This window comes from Leucopleurus acutus (genome assembly GCF_964270905.1).
Source record: "Leucopleurus acutus genome assembly, chromosome: 17".
NCBI lineage: Eukaryota > Metazoa > Chordata > Mammalia > Artiodactyla > Delphinidae > Leucopleurus > Leucopleurus acutus.
In genome coordinates, this window is record NC_139159.1 from 28,230,207 (window position 1) to 28,252,567 (window position 22,361).

A 22,361-nucleotide genomic window follows, 5' to 3' on the forward strand; every position below is an offset into this window, starting at 1 on the left:
ACTCTACTATTATCTCAGACACTTTAGTTCAATTTACTCACAAGTTAAATTTTTTATTATGTTAAGGGCTGTGACAAAATCTATTTGAGTAAGAAAGGAGGAGGAAAGTAAGGCACTTAACTATAAGAAGATCGGCTGAAGCCTTTCACAAGTATGAACAGAGTAAAAACTGTGAATTTATGTTAGTTTTTAAATTTAAGTTTCAGACTTAAGAAAATGAAGATGGGAGAAAGTACTCAGCTTCAACGGGTAATAAGGTATTTCCATGGAACGATTTTTTATTCAGTATCATAATGGGTGCAGGAAGATTTGCTGCTCCTAAAGGGGTGTTAACATACTCTTCACTCAATGTGGGGGTCTCCCTAAGTATTTGGGCTGCTTGCGCCATAGTGTCTATGATGGCTGCCCTTAGTCACACAGAGCTGGGGACCATATTCCCTAGAAGTGGAGCACAGTATTATTTCCTCAAGAGATCTCTTGGACCCTTTATTGCTTTCTTCTATCTCTGGATCAATCTATTTAGTACCCCAGCAGGAGCTGCTGCACGTGGCTTTTTACTAGCAGGGTATATAATGCAGCCTTTCTATCCTGGATGTTTTGTTCCTGAGATGCCAAAGAAATGTTTAGCATTGGCCATTTTATGGTGCTTGGGAATTCTGAATGATCGAGGAGTGAAGGAGGTGACTTGGTTTCAGACTGTCAGTACAGTTGTGAAAATGACAGTACTCTGCTTCGTATCTCTAACTGGAATCGTGTTACTGGTGAGAGGAAGAAAAGAGAACTTAGGCAGGTTTGAGAAAGCTTTCGATGCTGAAGTTTCAGATGCCTCACAGATTGCTGAAGCCTTCTTACAAGGATTATATGCATATTATGGCTGGGGAGTCCTTGTTCGAATAGCAGGTAAAGTCATTTTCTTAAATTATAAAAAACACCACCACGCTATAAACATACAACGGTTAATCAGCTTAATTCTAAGAAAGGAATACTACATTGTTTTAATATAATGTGTTTCTCTCTTGCTTTTATCAAGTGAGTGGGTGGAAATGCATTAAACTCTCTACAAATGTGTCTTTCCAGCTTTGGAAAGTGAAATATTTTCCAGGTGTTTACAAATGGAAACATAGAAGTGACACAGCTTAAGGACTCCAAGACAATTGCATTTTTTTACTGAACAAATATTTTAATAGTTTACACTTTGTAGTTATAACAACACTCATCAGAGAAAAATTTTAAATACAGAAGATATAAATTAAAATAAAGATTACCTGTAACCAATTATCTTGTATGTACACACATGTGGGGGTCACACTGCACATATACCCTTATAACTTTATTTTACCTAAAGCACATAGTGAGAATTCAAAATATTATTAAACATAAATGCTTTTAAATGAATACACAGTATTCTATCATATGTAATTTGACCATTTTTCAAACTTTTTCCCATTGTTGGATCCCAGAGTTGTTTCTAGTTTTCCACTTTAAAATTTTATACTTATTGTTCCAATCAGCATCCTTTTATGTAAATTTTTGTGGGTTTCTCATTGCTTTATTAGAAAAAATCTTGAAGTAAAATTAATAAGTAAAGCATACAAATATTTAGAAATGTCTTGAGAAATATTGCCAAATTGTCTTCCAGAAAGGCTCTACAAATATATCTATTAGTTGAATTAAAATGACTAGACTTGGCTTCATCAAACCTTGTTCATTCTTTAGTCACCTAAAGTTGTGAAAATCAAATTTCAGTGTTATAACTCATTTTTATTCAATTTCTAATGGGTGGGAAGGATTTTGCAAATGTTCATGACCATTTATGTTTCTTCCTTGTAAGATAGGTAAATGGTTTTCCCAGTTTGTTTGCTTTTTATTTTGTTCATAAGATTTTAAAAATTTCAGTTTTAAAGACTAGAATTTATTTATGTTTATTTAGTTATTTAAATAATACCTATAAGTATCAAACTATCCATCTTTTAATTTTTCATTGTTTTCATACTTGAAAAGTCTTTCCCCATCTCAAGGTTTAGATAAATATATATCTGTGCTTCTTTCTCTAAATCTTTATGGTCTTATTTTGCATTTTACTTTTTAATACTTATGAATTATTTTGAAGGAGTTGCATACTGTGAGTTAATAATATAATTTTGTATTTTCCAAGTAAACATATATGTCAATTTTGGTGTTGGCAATATACATTCAAGTTTAATTTAAGGTTTAACTAGTCTAGAATCTTAATCCAAGGAGCGAAAAGAGCAGGAGAGTCTACCCTAAAGTCCTAGAATATTGTGACCAGATTAACAGATGAGCTATTCCAGCCCTTCATTAACACATACTTGTAGTTCTGTTGAATACAGTGATGGCCGTAAGGTAAGGGAAGATTTGCTCCAGTCCTCCTGGCCTAGAATCCAGGTTTTCAGAGTTATTTTCTTATCCAAAAAAGCTCATGTTGAGTATATCAGAGATACAACATTAAAACCCAGAATTTAGCAAAATTCTGTTACTACTAGAATCAATAATTTGCCCAAGATTGGTAAATAAACATTCAACAAAAATGAACTCTTGCTGTGTGCAGTCATTTCTTTTACTTACTATGTGTTATATTGAAGCCACTTTCAAAGATTATATAATTAGCCATTTTTTATGTGTGGCACTTTTTTTTTGCAGGAGAGCTGAAAAACCCTAGTGAGAATATCCCCAAATGTGTGATTACTGCACTTATCCATGTGGCACTGATCTACTTATTGGTTAACATTTCCCACCTAGCCGTCCTGACTCCAAAGGAAATCATGTCCTCAGGTATGGCTACACAGAACCAGAGGGAAGACACTCTGTTTCATTCTACTGAATAAAGGGAGTTTCTAATGTACAGTGGATTTTTTGCATACTTTAAGAGAATTATGCTAGATTAGTTCATGTCTGGTTATTTATTTATCTATTTATTTAAAGGTAAAAGTTCAAAAGGTCAAGCAATCTCTTTTGAGCATATAGTAAAGGGTAAAGTTTATGAGCAAAAATATGGAAAACACCAAGAATTGTAAAAGGAAAAAAAGCAGAACACAATGGAAAGAATAGAATAGAACAGAATAGAATCGAATAGAATAGAATAGAAAATATGAGAATACTTATCAAAATCCCTTGGAATATACTTAATAAGGTGCATATGGGTGCTCTGGGATAGCATTTGCCTCCAGGAAATATAACTCATACTCTGTCTCTAGGCATATCCCCAAAATCTATACAGACCTTGAGTACTTAACTTTTTTTATTACTGAAGTAGAAATGAATCCTTCCACAATATATATATATCTATATAGAGATATATAATTTCAGTTTACCATAAAAATGATTCAAATTTTCAGAATTTTTAAGAATTACTACTTTATAGTAAAGAAACTAATTTTTTGCTCTAAAAATAGACAAACTGAAAGAGCCTCAATTCTCAATTGAACTTAATATATCTAAACAAATATATTAATAAAGTATATATGTTTAAAACTTTACATTTCCAGTTATCATAAGGCCCTAAAGATAAAAGAAAATCAATAATAGGCTCTCATTATAAAGAAAAATAATGAAAATAAAAATAAGGCCTATACTACATCCAAGCTTGAGGCTCCTCAGTTATCTCAACTCTAAAATGACACTATTTACAATAGCCAAGACATGGATGCAACCTAAATGTTCATCAACAGATGAATGGATATAGAAGATGGGGTAGATAGATAGATAGATAGATGATAGACAGACACACTGGAATATTATTCAGCCATAAAATAGAATGAAATATTGCCTTTTGCAGTAACATGGATGGACCTAGACATTATCATACTGAGTGAAGTAAGTTAGACAGAGAAAGACAAATATATGATATCAGTTATATGTAGGATCTAAAAATCAATACAAGTGAATTTATTTTACAAAACAGAAACAGACTCACAGATATAAAAAACAAACTATGGTTACCAAAGGGGAAACTGGGGGGAGGAATAAATTAGGAAAATAGTATTAACAGATATACATCACTATATATAAAAGAGATAAACAACAAGGATTTACTGTATAGCACAGAGAACTGTATTCAATATCTTATAATAACCTATAATGGAAAAGAATCTGGAATATATACATATATATATTCCAGATTTTATATATATAACTGAATCATTTTCTGTACACCAAAAAGTAACATGATATTCTAAATCAACTATACTTAATTTTTTTAATATAATAAATAAAATGAGATGAGTATATTATTTGGTCATATCACTCATTAGTAGTAATAACAAATGTGAAAATATATGTGAAGGAACTCTGGAACACCTATTGCACAATAATATTCTGCTTCAGAAAGATCACAGATTAATTAAAACAGCCATATATTTGAAATAAAAAGACCTAACTGCAAAAATCACCTTTCAGATATTGCAGCTTTTTTCACTTGGTAAGGATTCAATAACTCTTGGTTTCAATTCTCATGTCAGTAAAATAGGGAGAAAAATTGTTGCCCTTTGTATTGCATAGCATAATTAGAGTAAGAAAATTCACTTTATAGAATCTACAAAATCAAGTTATGTGAATTATAGTGGTTAAAACACAAGGAAAAAATACTCTGTGGTGATCCTAAACATCCAAAGGAAAGTAATATTTTTCAGTGAAATTAGCCCTTTGATGTTAGAAAATAAAACCTGTGACTTCCCAAATTTTATAGAGTAGAAAGATAGTAAATAGTTTCATTTTCATTTAAAAATTTTAGACAAGACATGTTTACATTAGTAAACTCAGTTTGAGTCAGAGGGTGAAAACCCACAGAACTATCTTCAAAATGTAGTGAATTCAGTAGGACACATACAGATTAAGCCCATATCTTTGCTAGCCCGAGTTTGCGATCCAGTTTGGGGCTATCATCAAACCAGTCAATTTTCAACAAGTATGCCCTTGAAGTAAGAGTGTCAGAGAGGAGCTAGATAAACTCTTCACACATCCCTGGCTGACTGGGGAACTGCAGGGGAAAACCACGAGAGTCAGGAAGTAAGTAAAAGCCAAAGCAACTTGAAAACTGGCTGAACTTTGAATGTGCCTCCCAACATGCACACAGATTGACTGTGAAAGTATGGAAGCCTTATGGATTTGAGATGTTTGAGCATAAATTCTGCTCAAATCATTAACTGACCACTAAGCTATGCAGCTAACAGTAGCAACCTCTAGGAATCCAAACATGAAAATTAAAATTAAGAATTAAAATATGAGAAGACATAGTAGCTTCACACCATGAAGAAAACAGGATTTATGAGTTTACCAGGCAAGTTACAAAAACAACAACAACTCAGGAAAATGTATGAAGAAATAATGGCTTGGAAATTCTGAAAACTGATGAAAAACATTAATAAATAGATCCAAGAAACTCAATGACCCCACAATAAATACAAAGAGGATCAAACCTATACCTATAAAAGCCAAATTGTGAAAGCCAAAGCAAAGCAAAAGAGAAAGCAGCAAGAGAAAAACTACTCATTGTATACAGGGAAGTGATAATACAATTAACAATTGAGTTATTTTTAAAAATGGAGGCCAAATAGCAGTGGAATGACAGTTAAAGTGCTGAAAGGGAAAAAAAAATCCTGTCAACCAAGAATATGATATCAAGTGATAATATGCTTCATAAGTGAAGGCAAAATAAATACATCACCAGAGAAACAAAAACTGAGAGAATTCATTGCTAGCAGACTTACTGAAGGAAATTCTTCAGGCTGAAGAAAGTAATCTGAATGAAAAGGAAGGAAGAAAGAGAACCAGAAACAGTAAGTATATGGGTAAATATAAAAGACTCTATATGTGTGTATACACATTTTTCTTTGAATTTTAAAAAAATACCTAAGATTATTTTAAGCAATAACTCTGAAACTTAAGTGTAGGGTTTATAAAATGTATAGATGTAATATATATGACAAAAATAACACAAAGAAAACAGAAGGAAATGAGCTATAGTGGAGTAAAGTTGCCATATTTTACTGAAATTAACTTGAAATTGATTTTGATGAAATTAAAGGTGCATGTTGTAATTACCAGACCAACCACTAAGAAAATAACTCAACAAATCAACAGAGTAATTAAAATGTCACATTAAGAATATCTGTTTAGGGACTTCCCTGGTGGTGCAGTCATTAAGAATCCACCTGTTAATGCAGGGGACATGGGTTTAATCCCTGGTCCGAGAAGATCCCACATGCCATGGAGCAACTAAGCCCATGCACCACAACTACTGAGCCTGTGCTCTAGAGCCCACAAGCCCCAACTACTGAGCCCATGTGCCACAACTACTGAAGTCCATGTGCCTAGATTCCGTGCTCCACAACAAGAGACACAAAAATGAGAAGCCCGTGCACCGCAGTGAAGAGTAACCCCCACTCACTGCAACTAGAGAAAGCCCGTGCACAGCAATGAAGACCCAACGCAGCCAAAACTAAATAAATTAATTAATTTTAAGAAAAGAATATCTGTTTAGGGAATTCCCTGGCTGGAATAGTTAGGACTCAGCACATTCACTGCCAGGGACTAAGTTTGATCCCTGGTTGAGGAACTAAGATCCCACAAGCCATATGGTGCAGAAAAAAAAAAAAAGAAGAATATCTGTTTAACACTAAAGGAGACAGTAAAGGAAGAATAGAAGAACAAAAAGACATTAAAACAAATAGCAAAATGACAGATGTAAATACAACAATATCAATAATATTAAATGAGAATAGGTTAAACACTGCAATAAAAAGGCAGAGACTGTCACACTGGTTAAAATCATCAATCAAACTATATGCTGTCGAAATGAGACACACTTTAGATTCAAAATCACAATTAAGTATAAAGTAAAAGAATGGAAAAATTTATACGTGTAAACATTAACTGTAAGAAAGCTAGGAATAGTAATATTAATAAGAAACAAAATAACTTTAAGACAAAAATATTGCTAGAGACAAAGAAAGGCATTTCATAATGATAAAAGGGTCAATGTATAAGGAAGATGTAACAATTATAAATGTATACATGCCTAATAACACAGCCCCAAAATACATGAAGCCATACTAATGTAACTGAAAGGAGAAATAGGCAATTCAGCAACTATAGTTGCAGATATCAGTATATCACTCAATAACTAGATAGAAAGTCAATAAGGATATAGAAGATCTGAGCAGCACTATCAATCAAACTGATCTAATTGACATTTATAGATCACTCCACCAAACAGAAGCAGAATATACATTTATTTCAAGCACTTATGGGACATTGTCTAGGATAGACCTAATTCTAGGATATAAAACAAGTCTCAAAAAATTTGAGAAGGTTTCTATCACACAAAATATTTCCTTCAACAGCAGCAGAAACAAAATAGAAACCAACAACGGAATGTAATTTGGGAAATCCCACATATTTGGAAATTAAACAACACACTTCTAAATAACCCATGGGTCAAGTAAGAAATCACAAGACTCTCAACAACTATGAAGATTTAACCCTGATTGAAAGCTTATAAGTTAGCCTGGCACAGTTTCAGGGAGGCTGGAAATGGAGACAAAGACAATTTATTTTTCATAACAATAGCAGTAGCTAGAATGTCATTTTTTTTTTTTTTTTTTTTTTTTTTTTTTTTTTTTTGCGGTACGTGGGCCTCTCACTGTTGTGGCCTCTCCCGTTGCGGAGCATAGGCTCCGGACGCGCAGGCTCAGCGGCCATGGCTCACGGGCCCAGCCGCTCCGCGGCATGTGGGATCTTCCCAGACCGGGGCACGAACCCGCGTCCCCTGCATCGGCAGGCGGACTCTCAACCACTGCGCCATCAGGGAAGCCCCTAGAATGTCATTTTTATACTGGTTCCCAAACCTCAATTCCCACAAGACAAAGCAAAGAAGGCCAGGTGATACTTCCACATGACAGTAGAAGATCCCCAAACTTAGGGAATCCAAATCTTTTATAGTATCTTTTATAAGTCTTTCTTCAGAAGGTAGGTTCCAGGAATGGCTCTAAAAGACAAAAGATCATTATTGTCCTTCCATCCCCGTATTTTTCAGAGTCTCAATGTTCCCTCCTGGGCTCCCACAATTGCCACTGTAATAGAACTTAGTAAAGCAGGTACTCAACCAAGCAGTCATTATCCTTGTAATCTATGACCATGTCAATCCAACAAGAGGATTCAGGTGGGATATAGCTTATACTTTTTCATGCAAAACCAAAATGTCACTGGGCCAGGCTAGCTATGTTCTTGAATATGCCATTTCCATTTGATAAGAGAGATTTGTTGGGCTCTTCATACCTTTTTAATAATTGAATACAATTTGATTCATCCCAAAATGAGAATATTAGGCTGGAAAGTCACAAGGTCTCCATGAGTCAAGTGTTCAGTTTTACAATATCCCAGTATCAAGCTAATATTTTTTTCAAAAGGATTTTACCTGGTAACTGTGCCAAGGAGGAAACAAGCCAAAAACCTCAAGGGCTACCTCCAGCTATAAGGTGCCTCTCTTTGCCAGGAAATTCAATAAAAAAAATCATCAATCACAGAGACTTCTAGGTCAAAGGAGTAATTATGGTTGTGGATCCCGAAAGGTAGAAAGTGTGCCATAGTTTGCTGGGCAGCTTTCAATACCACCTGTTGATTTGTTCCTCCACTCAAAGGATACTGATCTGTGAATTAGCTGATACAGAAGACCAAGTAGAGTGCCCAAGTGAGACACATACAATCTACAACACACAAAGTATCCGTAAGGTGCTGGGTTTTCTTTTAGTAGTAGGGGACCAGAGACAATATTTTTCTAGACTACCAGAGAGACTGAGTGTTGTGAATTTACCCACATGTTCCCCAGAAACCTTACTTGGCAAGCAGTACTGTAAATATTGTTGGGATTCATCAGCCTGTTGGTAGAAGTGTAACAATACCAACTCAGATCTGTTTAGACTGAGGCTTTTGACTTGCCCACCAACTGGACATGAACAATACAGTATAAACTGTGGATATCGGAGGGCAGACAATACAGTATAAACTTTGGATATCTTGCAAAATCCTGAACACCAACTGGTGGCAAATATCAGGGGAGTTTAGGAATCCCTAGGGGAATACTCTGAAAGTATGTTGAGCAAGTGAGATAGAAAAGAAATGTTGGTAATATTTGAGACAGAATACCAGCCGGCATCAATCTATTCAGTGATTTTTTCCATTACAGTCACAATGTCTGGAATAACCACAAATGGGGCTATAGGAGCAACAATTGAGCATTTGGTAATAATCCACTGTAAAGCTCCAGCTCCCAGTAGCTTTTGTCACTGGGCATAGTTATATTGAGATATTGCATCTTTTACCACCCCCCCTGCTGCCTTTAAGTTTTCAATCAGGTCTGTGATCTTTCTCCTACTGAGATTCTATGTTGTTTTGTTGAACCACAAAAGGAGGAAGAAGGAGAGGGTTTGGAAGGAACACACATGTCTAATACTCTCCACTTGCATCTCTACCTGAACAGGAGAATTGCCTCTGGACTTTTTGATCATTTATAGTACAAGCATCTAAAATATAAATACCAAAAATATATCCAAAAGTGGAAGCCATGATAATACAGTACTTTGAATTTGCCAAAAGTGCTTTATTCACGAAGGAATTTCTGTGGGTAGAGGGCTTCACTTCTGCACTGTGAATTCTATCCAGATCCCCTTAGCTGAATCTAGCCCTCACTCCCCATTCCTGGGTTTGTTGGTACTTGGGAACCCATATCTAAAAGCCTTCATAAAGTTTCCCAGTATATTTGGATGGGTATAGCCTCAGGGCAGGGAGACCTCAGTCACACCCCTAATCATCTTTCTCCTCAAGACACCTGAGGTTAAGGGAGAGAGGAGGAGAGACCATGGAAAAAGAGAGTGGCTTTGTGCCACTAAGATACATTTTTAATCTCGAATTAACAAAACTGCCTCCAGAAGACAGAGAATATAGGAATAGATTTATATTAAGAAAACAAATTGAATTAATAATTTAAAATCTTCCCACAAATCAAATCCCAGGCCCCAGTAGCTTCTCTGATGAATTGTATCAAACATTTAAGAAAGAAATAATGCCACTCCTAAACAAACTCTTTCAGAAAACAGAAGAGGGAATGCTTCCCAATTTATTTTATGGAAAAAGTATTTCTATGATACCAAGCCAGAATAATTATTTTCACAAAGAAAGAAAATTACATACAAATGTTATATACAACATGTATTGTTCTATGAACTACAATGCAAAAATTCTTAAAAACATTGGTAAGTTGAATCCAGAAACATATAAAAAAGGATTATACACCATGAACAAGTGAGGTTTACCATTGGTTGGTTTAACATCCCAAAATCAATTAATGTTTTACTAATATGGTAACTAACAAAGATCTCATTATAATATTGAGATTCATAAAAAGCATTTGACAAAATGGAACACTCCATGATTTTTAGAATATTTTGGAAAAAAAATAGGGATAGAAGGGAACTTCCTCATTTAGATAAAAAGCAGTTTCAATGTACTACTACTACTCCTTTGTCTTTGCGACAATTACAATTTAATGCTTGCTAAGTTAATTAATTAAAAATACTATACAGTACCAACATTTTGTCAGTTACATAATTAGTGGCTTTTCTTTTTTTTTTTATAAACCTCTTTACTGGAGTATAATTGCTTTACAATGGTGTGTTAGTTTCTGCTTTATAACAAAGTGAATCAGTTATACGTATACACATGTCCTCATATCTCTTCCCTCTTGCGTCTCCCTCCCACCCACCCTAACCCACCCCTCTAGGTGGTCACAAAACACCGAGCTGATCTCCCTGTGCTATGCGACTGCTTCCCACTAGCTATTTTACATTTGGTAGTGTATATATGTCCATGCCACTCTCTCACTTTATCTCAGCTTACCCTTCCCCCTCACTGTATGCTAGAGTCGATTCTCTAATAGGTCTGTGTCTTTATTCCCGTCTTGCCCCTAGGTTTTTCATGATTTTTTTTTTTTTAGATTCCATATATATGTGTTAGCATACAGTATTTGTTTTTCTCTTTCTGACATACTTCACACTGTATGACAGACGCTAGGTCCATCCACCTCACTAAAAATAACTCAGTTTTGTTTCTTTTTATGACTGAGTAATATTCCATTGTATATATGTGCGACATCTTCTTTATCCATTCAACTGTTCATGGACACTTAGGTTGCTTCCATGTCCTGACTATTGTAAATAGAGCTGCAATGAGCATTTTGGTAAATGACTCTTTTGACTTATGGTTTTCTCAGTGTATATGCCCAGTAGTGGGATTGCTGGGTCACATGGTAGTTCTATTTTTAGCTTTTTAAGGGACCTCTATACTGTTCTCCATAGTGGCTGTATCAATTTACATTCTCACCAACAGTGCAAGAGGGTTCCCTTTTCTCCACACCCTCTTCCACATTTATTGTTGGTAGATTTTTGATGATGGCCATTCTGACTGGTGTGAGATGATATCTCATTGTAGTTTTGATTTGCATTTCTCTAATGATTAATGATGTTGAGCATTCTTTCATGTGTTTGTTGGAAATCTGTATATCTTCTTTGGAGAAATGTCTATTTAGGTCTTCTGCCCATTTTTGGATTGGGTTGTTTGTTTTTTTGATATTGAGCTGCATGAGCTGCTTGTAAATTTTGGAGATTAATCCTTTATCACTTGCTTCATTTTCAAATATTTTCTCCCATTCTGAGGGTTGTCTTTTCATCTTGCTTATGGTTTCCTTTGCTGTGCAAAAGATTTTAAGTTTCATTAGGTCTCATTTGTTTATTTTTCTTTCTATTTCCATTTCTCTAGGTGGTGGGTGAAAAAGGATCTTGCTGTGATTTATGTCATAGAGTGTTCTACCTATGTTTTCCTCTAACAGTTTGATAGTTTCTGGCCTTACATGTACGTTTTAATCCATTTTAAGATTACTTTTGTGTATGGTGTTTGGGAGTGTTCTAATTTCATTCTTTTACATGTAGCTGTTCAGTTTTCCCAGCACCATATACTGAAGTGGCTGTCTTTTCTCCACTGTATATTCTTGCCTCCTTTATCAAAGATAAGGTGACCATAGGTGTGTGGGTTTACCTCTGGGCTTTCTATCCTGTTCCACTGATCTATATTTCTGTTTTTGTGCCAGTACCACACTGTCTTGATTACTGTAGCTTTGTAGTATAGTCTGAAGTCAGGGAGCATGATTCCTCTAGCTCCATTTTGCATTCTCAAGATTGCTTTGGCTATTCGGGGTCTTTTGTGTTTCCATACAAATTGTGAAATTTTTTGCTCCAGTTGTGTGAAAAATGCCAGTGGTAGTTTGATAGGGATTGCATTGAATCTATAGATTGCTTTGGGTAGTAGAGTCATTTTCACAATATTGATTCTTCCAATCCAAGAACATGGTATATCTCACATCTGTTTGTATCATCTTTAATTTCTTTTATAGGTGTCATAGTTTTCTGCATACAGGTCTTTTGTCTACTTAGGTAGGTGTATTCCTAGATATTTTATTCTTTTTGTTGCAATGGTAAATGGGAGTGTTTTCTTAATTTCACTTTCAGATTTTTCATCATTAGTGTATAGGAATGCAAGAGATTTCTGTGCACTAACTTTGTATTCTGCTACTTTACCAAATTCATTGATTAGCTCTAGTAGTTTTCTAGTAACATCTTTAGGATTCTTTATGTATAGTATCATGTCATCTGTAAACAGTGACAGCTTTACTTCTTTTCTGATTTGGATTCCTTTCATTTCTTTTTCTTATCTGATTGTTGTGGCTAAAAATTCCAAAACTATGTTGAATAATAGTCATGAGAGTGGGCAACCTTGTCTTGTTCCTGATCTTAGTGGAAATGGTTTCTCTTTGTCACCATTCAGGATGATGTTGACTGTGGGTTTGTCATATATGACCTTTATTATGTTGAGGTAAGTTGACTTTATGCCTACTTTATTGATTTTTTTTTTTTGATAAACGGGTGTTGAAATTTTGTCAAAAGCTTTCTCTGCATTTATTGAGATGATCTTATGGATTTTCTCCTTCAATTTGTTAATATGGTGTGTCACATTGATTGATTTGCTTATACTGAAGAATCCTTGCATTCCTGGGATAAACCCCACTTGATCATGGTGTATGATCCTTTTAATGTTCTGTTGGATTCCCTTTGTTAGTATTTTGTTGAGGATTTTTGCATCTATGTTCATCAGTGATACTGGTCTGTAGTTTTCTTTCTTTGTGACATCTTTGTTTGGTTTTGGTATCAGGGGGATGATGGTCTCGTAGAATGAGTTTGGAAGTGTTCCTCCCTCTGCTATATTTTGGAAGAGTTTGAGAAGGATAGGTGTTAGCTCTTCTCTAAATGTTTCATAGAATTTGCCTGTGAAAACCTCTGGTCCTGGGCTTTTGCTTGTTGGAAGATTTTTAACCAGTTTCAATATCTGTGCTTGTGATTGGTCTGTTCATATTTTCTATTTCTTCCTGGTTCAGTCTCGGAACGTTGTGCATTTCTAAGAATTTGTCCATTTCTTCCAGGTTGTCCATTTTATTAGCATATAGTTACTTGTAGTAATCTCTCATGATCCTTTGTATTTTTGCAGTGTCAGTTGTTACTTTTACATGTCTAATTCTATTGATTTAGAGTCTTCTCCCTTGTTTTCTTGATGAGTTTGGCTAATGGTTTATCCGTTTTGTTTATCTTCTCAAAGAACCATCTTTTAGTTTTATTCATCTTTCCTATTGTTTCTTTCATTTCTTTTTCATTTATTTCTGATCTGATTTTTATGATTTCTTTCCTTCTGCTAACTTTGGGGGGGTTTTGGTTTTCTTTCTCTAATTGCTGTAGGTGTAAGGTTAGGTTATTTTTTGAGATGTTTCTTGTATCTTAAGGTAGGATTATATTGCTATAAACTTCCTGCTTAGAACTGCTTTTGCTGCATCCCATAGGTTTTTGTTCATCGTGTTTTCATTGTCATTTGTTTCTACGTATTTTTTTAATTTCATCTTTGATTTATTCAGTGATCTCTTGGTTACTAAGTAGTGTATTATTTAGCCTCCATATGTTTTTATATTTTACAGGTTTTTTCCTGTAATTGATACCTAGTCTCATATCATTGTGGTTGGAAAAGATACTTGATATGATTTCAATTCTCTTAAATTTACCAAGGCTTGATTTGTGACACAAGATATGATCTATCCTAGAGAACGTTCCATGAGCGGTTAGGAAGAATGTGTATTCTGTTGGTTTTGGATGGAATGTCCTATAAATATCAGTTAAGTCCATCTTGTTTAATGTATCATTTATAGTTTGTGTTTCCTTATTTATTTTCATTTTGCATGATCTGTCCATTGGTGAAAGTGAGGTGTTAAAGTCCCCGACTATGATTGTGTTACTGTTGATTTTCCCTTTTATGGCTGTTAGTATTTACCTTATGTTTTGGAGTGCTCCTATGTTGGGTGCATAAATATTTACAATTGTTATACCTTCTTCTTGGATTGATCCCTTGATCGTTATGTAGTGTCCTTCTTTGTCTCTTGTAATAGTGTTTCTTTTAAAGTCTATTTTGTCTAATATGAGAGTTGCTACTCCAGCTTTCTTTTGATTTCCATTTGCATGGAATATCTTTTTCCATTCTCTCACTTTCAGTCTGTATGTGTCCCTATGTCTGAAGTGGGTCTTTTGTGGACAGCATATATACGGGTCTTTTTTTTGTATCCATTCAGCCAGTCTATGTCTTTTGGTAGGAGAATTTAATCCATTTACATTTAAGGTAATTATCGATATGTATGTTCCTATTACCATTTTCTTAATTGTTTTGGGTTTGTTATTGTAGGTCTTTTCCTTTTCTTGTGTTTCCAGCCTAGAGAAGTTCCTTCAGCATTTGCCGTAAAGCTGGTTTGGTGGTGTTGAATTCTCTTAGCCTTTGCTTGTGTGTAAAGCTTTTGATTTCTCCATCAAATGTGAATGAAGCCCTTGCTGGGTAGAGTAATGTTGGTTTTAGGTTTTTCCCTTTTATCACTTTAAATATATCTGGCCTCTCCCTTCTGGCCTGCAGAGTTTTTGCTGTAAGATCAGCTGATAACCTTAGGCTAATTTCCTTGTATGTTATTTGTTGCTTTTCCTTTGCTGCTTTTAATATATTTTCTTTGTATTTAATATTTGTTAGTTTGATTAATGTGTCTTGGTTTCCTTGTTTCTTCTAGGATTTATCCTGTATGGGAGTCTCTGCTCTTCCTTTGCTTGGGCAACTATTTCCTTTCCCATGATAGTGATGTTTTTGACTATAATCTCTTCAAATATTTTCTCAGACCCTTTCTCTTTCTCCTCTTTTCTGGGGCACCAATATTTCAAATGTTGGTGCGTTTAATGTTGTCACAGAGGGCTCTGAGACTGTCGTCAATTCTTTTCATTCTTTTTTCTTTATTCTGCTCTGCAGTAGTTATTTCCACTATTTTATCTTCCAGGTCACTTATCCGTTCTTCAGCCTTAGTTATTCTGCTATTGATCCCTTCTAGAGAATTTTTAATTTCATTTATTGTGTTGTTCATCACTATTTGTTTGCTCGTTAGTTCTTCTAGGTCCTTGTTAAATGTTTCTTGTATTTTCTCCGTTCTATTTCTAAGATTTTGGATCTTTACTATCATTATTCTGAATTCTTTTTCAGGTAGACTTCCTATTTCCTCTTCATTTGTTAGGTCTGGTGGGGTTTTGCCTTGCTCCTTCATCTGCTGTGTGTTTCTCTGTCTTCTCATTTTTCTTAACGTACTGTGTTTGGGGTCTCCTTTTTGCAGGCTGCAGGTTCGTTGTTCCTGTTGTTTTTGGTGTCTGTCCCCAGTGGCTAAGGTTGGTTCAGTGGGTTGTGTAGGTTTCCTGGTTGAGGGGACTAGTGCCTGTTTTCTGGTGGATGAGGGTGGATCTTGTCTTCTGGTGGGCAGGGCCACATCCAGTGGTGTGTTTGGGGGTGTCTGTGGCCTTATTATGATTTTAAGCAGGCTCTCTGCTAATGGATGGGGTTGTGTTCCTGTCTTACTATTTCTTTGGCACAAGTTGTCCAGCACTGTAGCTTGCTGTTCGTTGAGTGGAACTGGGTCTTGGCGTTGAGATGGAGATGTCTGGGAGGTTTTCACCATTTGATATTACGTGCAGCCAGGAGGTCTCTTGTGGACCAGTGTCCTGAAGTTCGCTCTCCCACCTCAGAGGCACAGCCCTGATGCCTGGCTGGAGCACCAAGGGCCTGTCATCCTCGTGGCTCAGAATAAAAGGGAGAAAAGAAAGAAAGAAAGAAAGAAGATAAAATAAAATTTAAATAAAGTAAAATAAAATAAAGTTATTAAAATAAAAAATAATTTATAAAAAAGAAAGAAGAGAGCAACCAAACTCAAATACACCAATGATAACAAGTGCTAAAAACTATACTAAAAATTAAAAAATTAAAAAAAAAAACGGACAGGCGGAACCTTAGGACAAATGGTAAAAGCAAAGCTATACAGACAAAATCACACACAGAAGCATACACATACACACTCAGAAAAAGAGAAAAAGGGAAATATATATATATCGTTGTTCCTCAAGTCCACCTCCTCAATTTGGGATGATTCATTGTCTATCAAGGTATTCCACAGATGCAGGGTATATCAAGTTGAGTGTGGAGATTTAATCCGCTGCTCCTGAGGCTGTTGGGAGAAATTTCCCTTTCTCTTCTTTGTTCGCATAGCTCCTGGGGTTCAGCTTTGGATTTGGACACTCCTCTGCATGTAGGTCTTCTGAGGGCATCTGTTCCTCTCTCATACAGGACAGGGTTAAAGGAGCAGCTGATTAGAGGGCTCTGCCTCACTCAGGCATAGGGGAAGGAGGGGTACAGAGTTCGGGGCGAGCCTGCAGTGACAGAGGCTGGTGTGACGTTGCACTAGCCTGAGGTGCACCGTGCGTTCTCCCAGGGAAGTTGTCCCTGGATCCCGGGACCCTGGCAGTGGCGGGCTGCACAGGCTTCTGGAGGGGAGGTGTGGAGAGTGACCTGTGCTTGCCCACAGGATTCTTGGTGGCGGCAGCAGCAGCCTTAGCATCTCATGCCCGTCTCTGGGGTCCGCACTGTTAGCCGCAGCTTGCGCCAGCCTCTGGAGCTCCTTTAAGCAGTGCTCTTAATCCCCTCTCCTCGCGCACCAGGAAACAAAGAGGCAAGGAAAAGTCTCTTGCCTCTTCGGCAGCTCCGGACTTTTTCTGGACTCCCTGCCGGCTAGCTATGGTGCACTAACCCCTTCAGGCTGTGTTCACGCAGCCAACCCCAGTCCTCACCAGGGGATCCGACCTCTGAAGCCCTAGTCACAGCTCCCAGCCCCGCCCGCCCCAGCGGGTGAGCAGACAAGCCTCTCGGGCTCGTGAGTGCCGATCCGCACCAATCCTCTGTATGGAAATCTCTCCGCTTTGCCCTCCGCACCCCTGTTGCTGTGCTCTCCTCCACGGCCGCGAAGCTTCCCCCCCCACTACCCACAGTCTCTGCCCGCGAAGGGGCTTCCTAGTGTGTGGAAACCCTTCCTCCTTCACGGCTCCCTCCCACTGGTGCATGTCCCATCCCTATTCTTTTGTCTCTGTTTTTTCTTTTTCTTTTGCCCTACCCAGGTACGTGGGGAGTTTCTTGCCTTTTGGGAAGTCTGAGGTCTTCTGCCAGGGTTCAGTAGGTGCTCTGTAGGTGTTGTTCCACATGTGGATGTATTTCTGATGTAGTTCTGAAGTATTTGTGGGGAGGAAGGTGATCTCCACGTCTTACTCTTCCACCATCTTGAAGCTCAGATGCTCATCTTTGCCTCCATTTTAATTATTCCCTCAGGCTTAATCCCCATTAACTATGTGGGATTCACAGATTGGATTCAACTTGGGCTAATGATGATGGGCTTGTTTAAACTGAGATTCCAGGAGTCCCACCTATCCAGACCTTATAAGGTAAATCAAACCTGAAAAAAATTCCCTTCACCTTTCTAAAGAGCATTTTGCACTTTTACTTTTTTCTTACATCTGCATGTAAAGTCTTTCGAGCCCATTTTAGGAACATTTGATCTAAAGAATAGATTTTATATTTACTGGTTCATAAGCTTCTTAGACCATTTTCAATTTGAAATCTCAAGACAGAAAACACAGGACTGGCCCTTGTTAGTAAAGGCAGAGGATCCTTAGGCTTTTTTATATTATAATGCAACTAGTGAAATTTGAGTCCACAGGGACCATATGTGGGGTGTATGATGTTTGTACTAGATCTCAGGGGAAGAGATGGACCAATGTCCAGGGCCAATGATTATTTGAGTGTCCTCTTATTGGTACCAACTTAGATAACCTTGTAGGCTTGCCTAGGACTTTTCAGGCTTCTGAACTCAAATGTCTATAAGTGTATAAGTCTCCAGCTTTAATGGCCAATATAGAAGAGCTACACTCTAGATATTTGTGAAGGAGTATAATTGCAAACTCATTCATCTTTCAAAAGCTTACCTCAGAGACAGAATATGTATGAAGGACTGACTGAGGGATAAGTATTCTGTCAATTCCTCAAACCACCAAAACCTCTCTCTATATATTAACTATATCTGAAATGCTTCATAGCATTTGGAAGAATTTTTCCATAGCCTCTGGAAGAATTTTTTTCTTCTAATTGTTTACTACAGCCCATCCATCTATATTGTAGATTTAACCAATGTTGTGTTTAACCAAACAACCTCTGACAACTCATTCCTATACTTACTGAAAGGAGATTAAGTGATATATTTTTACGTTATGCAACTGTCTCTCTAAATGTAGACCCATTGAAGAAAATTCTTCCTAATATTTGTATCAGAAATACTTGTGTTTCTAGGCAGATTATTAGTTTTCTTTACAGACACTGACACTGACAATCAGCCTCTATATACCGGCACCAAATTGAATCTCGGAGACAGAGTTTGGGTGAAGTAGAAAAGAACAGCTTTATTGCTTTGCCAGGCAAAGGGGACCACAGCAGGCTAATGCCCTCATAGCTGTGTGTGCCAACCTGGGGGGTTTGTGAGAAGTCTTGTAGTCAAGGGGTGGTGTTGCTGATAAGGATCAGGGTACCTGCAGGGCATGAATTCCTTCAATCCAGAGATCCTCTGGCATCAGGTGGTCTAGTGATTCTCAAGGTTATGGAACTGTGACCTTCTCTCTGGAATGAAGAATACTTCATCACATAGTTAACATCTTCCATTTGGTGGGGGTTTTAGTTCTGCAGAAGAGCTCAAAGGTATTGTTATGTATATCCCTTGAGGAGGAACCAGGACCCTGGCCTAAGCTTGCACTATTGTTTCTTTTTTTATTACTATTTTTTACTGAAGCATAGTTGAATTGCAATGTTGTGTTAATTACTGCTGTACAGTAAAGTGACTCAGTTATACATTTATATACATTCTTTTTCATATTCTTTTCCATTATGGTTTATCATAAGATATTGAATATAGTTCCCTGTGCTATAAGGTAGGACCTTGCTCTTTATCCATTCTCTATATACCAGTTTGTATCTGCTAATCCCAAACTCCCACTACTACCCTCTCCCACTCCCTCCCCCTTGGCAACCACCAGTCTGTTCTCTATGTCCCTGATTTTGTTTCTGTTTCATAAATATGTTCATTTGTCTCATATTTTAGATTCCATATATAAGTGATATCACGATATTTGTCTTTCTCTTTCTGACTTACTTAGTATGATAATCTCTAGTTTCATCTATATTGCTGCAAATGTGGTATTATTTCATTCTTTTTATGGCTGAGTAGTATTCCATTGTATATATGTACCACATCTTTAACCATTCATCTGTTGATGGACATTTAGGTTGCTTCCACGTCTTGGCTATTGTGAATATGAATAGTGCTGCTATGAACATAGGGGTGCATTTGTCTTTTTGAATTATAGTTTTGTCTGGATATATGCCCAGGAGTGGGATTGCTGGATCATATGGTAACTCTATTTTTAGTCTCGTGAGGAACCTCTACAGTATTTTCCACAGTGACCACACCAACTTACATTCCCACCAACAGTGTAGGAGGGTTCCTTTTCTTCACACCCCCTCCAGCATTTGTTATTTGTAGACTTTTTAATGATATGGCCATTCTGACTGGCATGAGGTGGTACCTTATTGTAATTTTGATTTGCATTTCTCTAATGATTAGTGATGTTGAGCATCTTTTCCATGTGCCTATTGGCCATCTGTATTTCTTCTTTGGAGAAATGTCTCTTTGGGTCTTCTTGCACTATTGTTTCTTGACTGCTCCTCCCTTGTCTCTGCATCCCCTCCCTTTCCTGATTAGCAACTGTTTAAACCTGCCCTTTGGAACTCAGGGAAGGTCATGGGGGCTAAATTAAGCCTATTTCCTACAAACAGGAACCAGGAGACAGAGAAAGGCTTTTGTGCCCAGGAGTCCTACAGGGTCCTGCTTGGTTTCAATACTTAAGCTTTGTAAGATCATGCTTCCCTTTTCATGCAGGCTGCTAGAAAACTTAAAGCTGAGTTAGTGGTTTGTCACTAACTTGTAAAATGGCTTATGGCATGCATACCTTGCCATATATCTTTTATTATTTCTAGGCTTATAAGTTATTTTTAATGAGGTAGGTTCCAAACAATCCTTGTTTTATCAATAAGCTGTATTCTAAAAGCAATCAAGGGGCCCCTTTTATTATGTATTAAGTTGGCCAAAAAGTTCATTCGGATTTTTCCATAACATTTTATGGAAAAACCTGGATGAATTTTTTGGCCAACCCAATACCTTGTATAAGATAAAAGGAGGTAGCAGAATACCCACAGGAATATCTCAGCAGAACACTAAGGTACAGGGTTGGACTAGAAATTTTAAAAAGACAACCAAGACAGTTTATAGCTAAGATTTTCAAACTAAACTGTGAAAAAGAATAACTCTGGGATTTCTTGTATAAATTCAGATTCCTAGACATCACCCCTGGGGATTCTAATGCTTAGGGTGAGGAACAGAAATCTATATTTCAAAACTGAAGAAATGAAAGATAATGATAATCTTGCATCTGAGTCATTTAATGACTCAATAAATATGTACTAAGCAACTACAATGTGGAAGACACTACTCTAAACACTTTAAAGCTATGTAGATAAATCGGCCATTAATTATGCCATCAATAGATTCATAGTTTAATAGGAAAGAGAAGAGAGTTACACAAAATATAGTAACAGACAGTAATCAACAACATTTAATTAAGCATTTTATTGTTTGCAGGTACTATTCTTTAATTACATATAATAGTGTGTGTTTGTATATTCTTTAATTGTCCAAATTAAGATATACAAATTTGAAAGGTGTGCATTGTTAAGACCCATTTTAAGGGAAAAGTGAGGATCAGAGAAAGTGAATCCGAACCCTGTGGTCCTTTTACAATAAAAATGTACCCCAAATGAATTATATATATGTTATATATTAGGTTATATATTAGGTTGAGGTGCAGAAAATATTAATTTTGATATTGCCTGAAAATAGAAAATTTTTATGGTGAAAAAATGCTTTATGGTAATAGTCTGGAATGTTTCATGATGTCTTCATTCAAGAGATCTGAATGGGCAAGTGGCACGGACTTATGAAAAAAATCAAAGGGTCAGCAAATTGGTGAAATTATTAAGTAAAAGCCTTCAGTTCTGCTATTTCACACCCCAAGGAGGTTCTCAGCAGATTATTTTCTCTTATATAAAAAGGAGGAAGACCTGGTAATATTTTTTTATTAATAAAACCAACTTCCTCAGTAGCAAACAAATGTCTGTGGATAAAATGTTTTATGTTATTTGTAATAACCGCCAAGGCGACTCTAATACAAATTTATGTTTGTTCTCAGGTAAGTTTGCCATTTGTATTGGAACCATGGCCATGTCTTTGTTCTTGGTTTTGACACCCATTATCAAGTCTCCTAAGATGCACCATATCTATGTTCTTTTTATCCTCAGTGAACTTTTGTTTTATTTGCCTTTTGTTCATTTTAATTTGGGTCTACGTATTTCAACAAGGTAACTTGCTTTTTACAGTTACTATTAAACGTTTCGCCTGCTGATGACGTTGATGAATATATTTCAACAGAAGGAAATTTACAGAAAAATTCACCTACAACTGCAACCAAAAAAGAATAAATTATGCATATTTGACAAATGATTGATTTATTAAAAGCATCTTTCTTCTTTTTATGTATGAATTCCATACAATTTATATTTCTGGCCTTCACATAAAATCTTTTAATTATGTGTTATCATCAAGATTTTGATTAAAATTGTATTCTATGACAGTCATGATCTAAAGGATTACAAAGATAAAGTAAAATTATATTTGATCATACAAAATGAAATCAATGTCA

General features: G+C 36.4%; 1 pseudogene across 1 annotated transcript; it reads left to right on the top strand.

Moving 5' to 3' along the window:
* The first annotated feature begins 216 nt into the window (after positions 1–216).
* Positions 217–22,140, top strand: LOC309973969 (solute carrier family 7 member 13-like; annotated as a pseudogene). Its single transcript has 5 exons — positions 217–900; positions 2,662–2,793; positions 9,203–9,258; positions 17,796–17,945; positions 21,852–22,140. The product of its transcript is annotated as a solute carrier family 7 member 13-like (transcript).
* Positions 22,141–22,361: the final 221 nt, after the last annotated feature.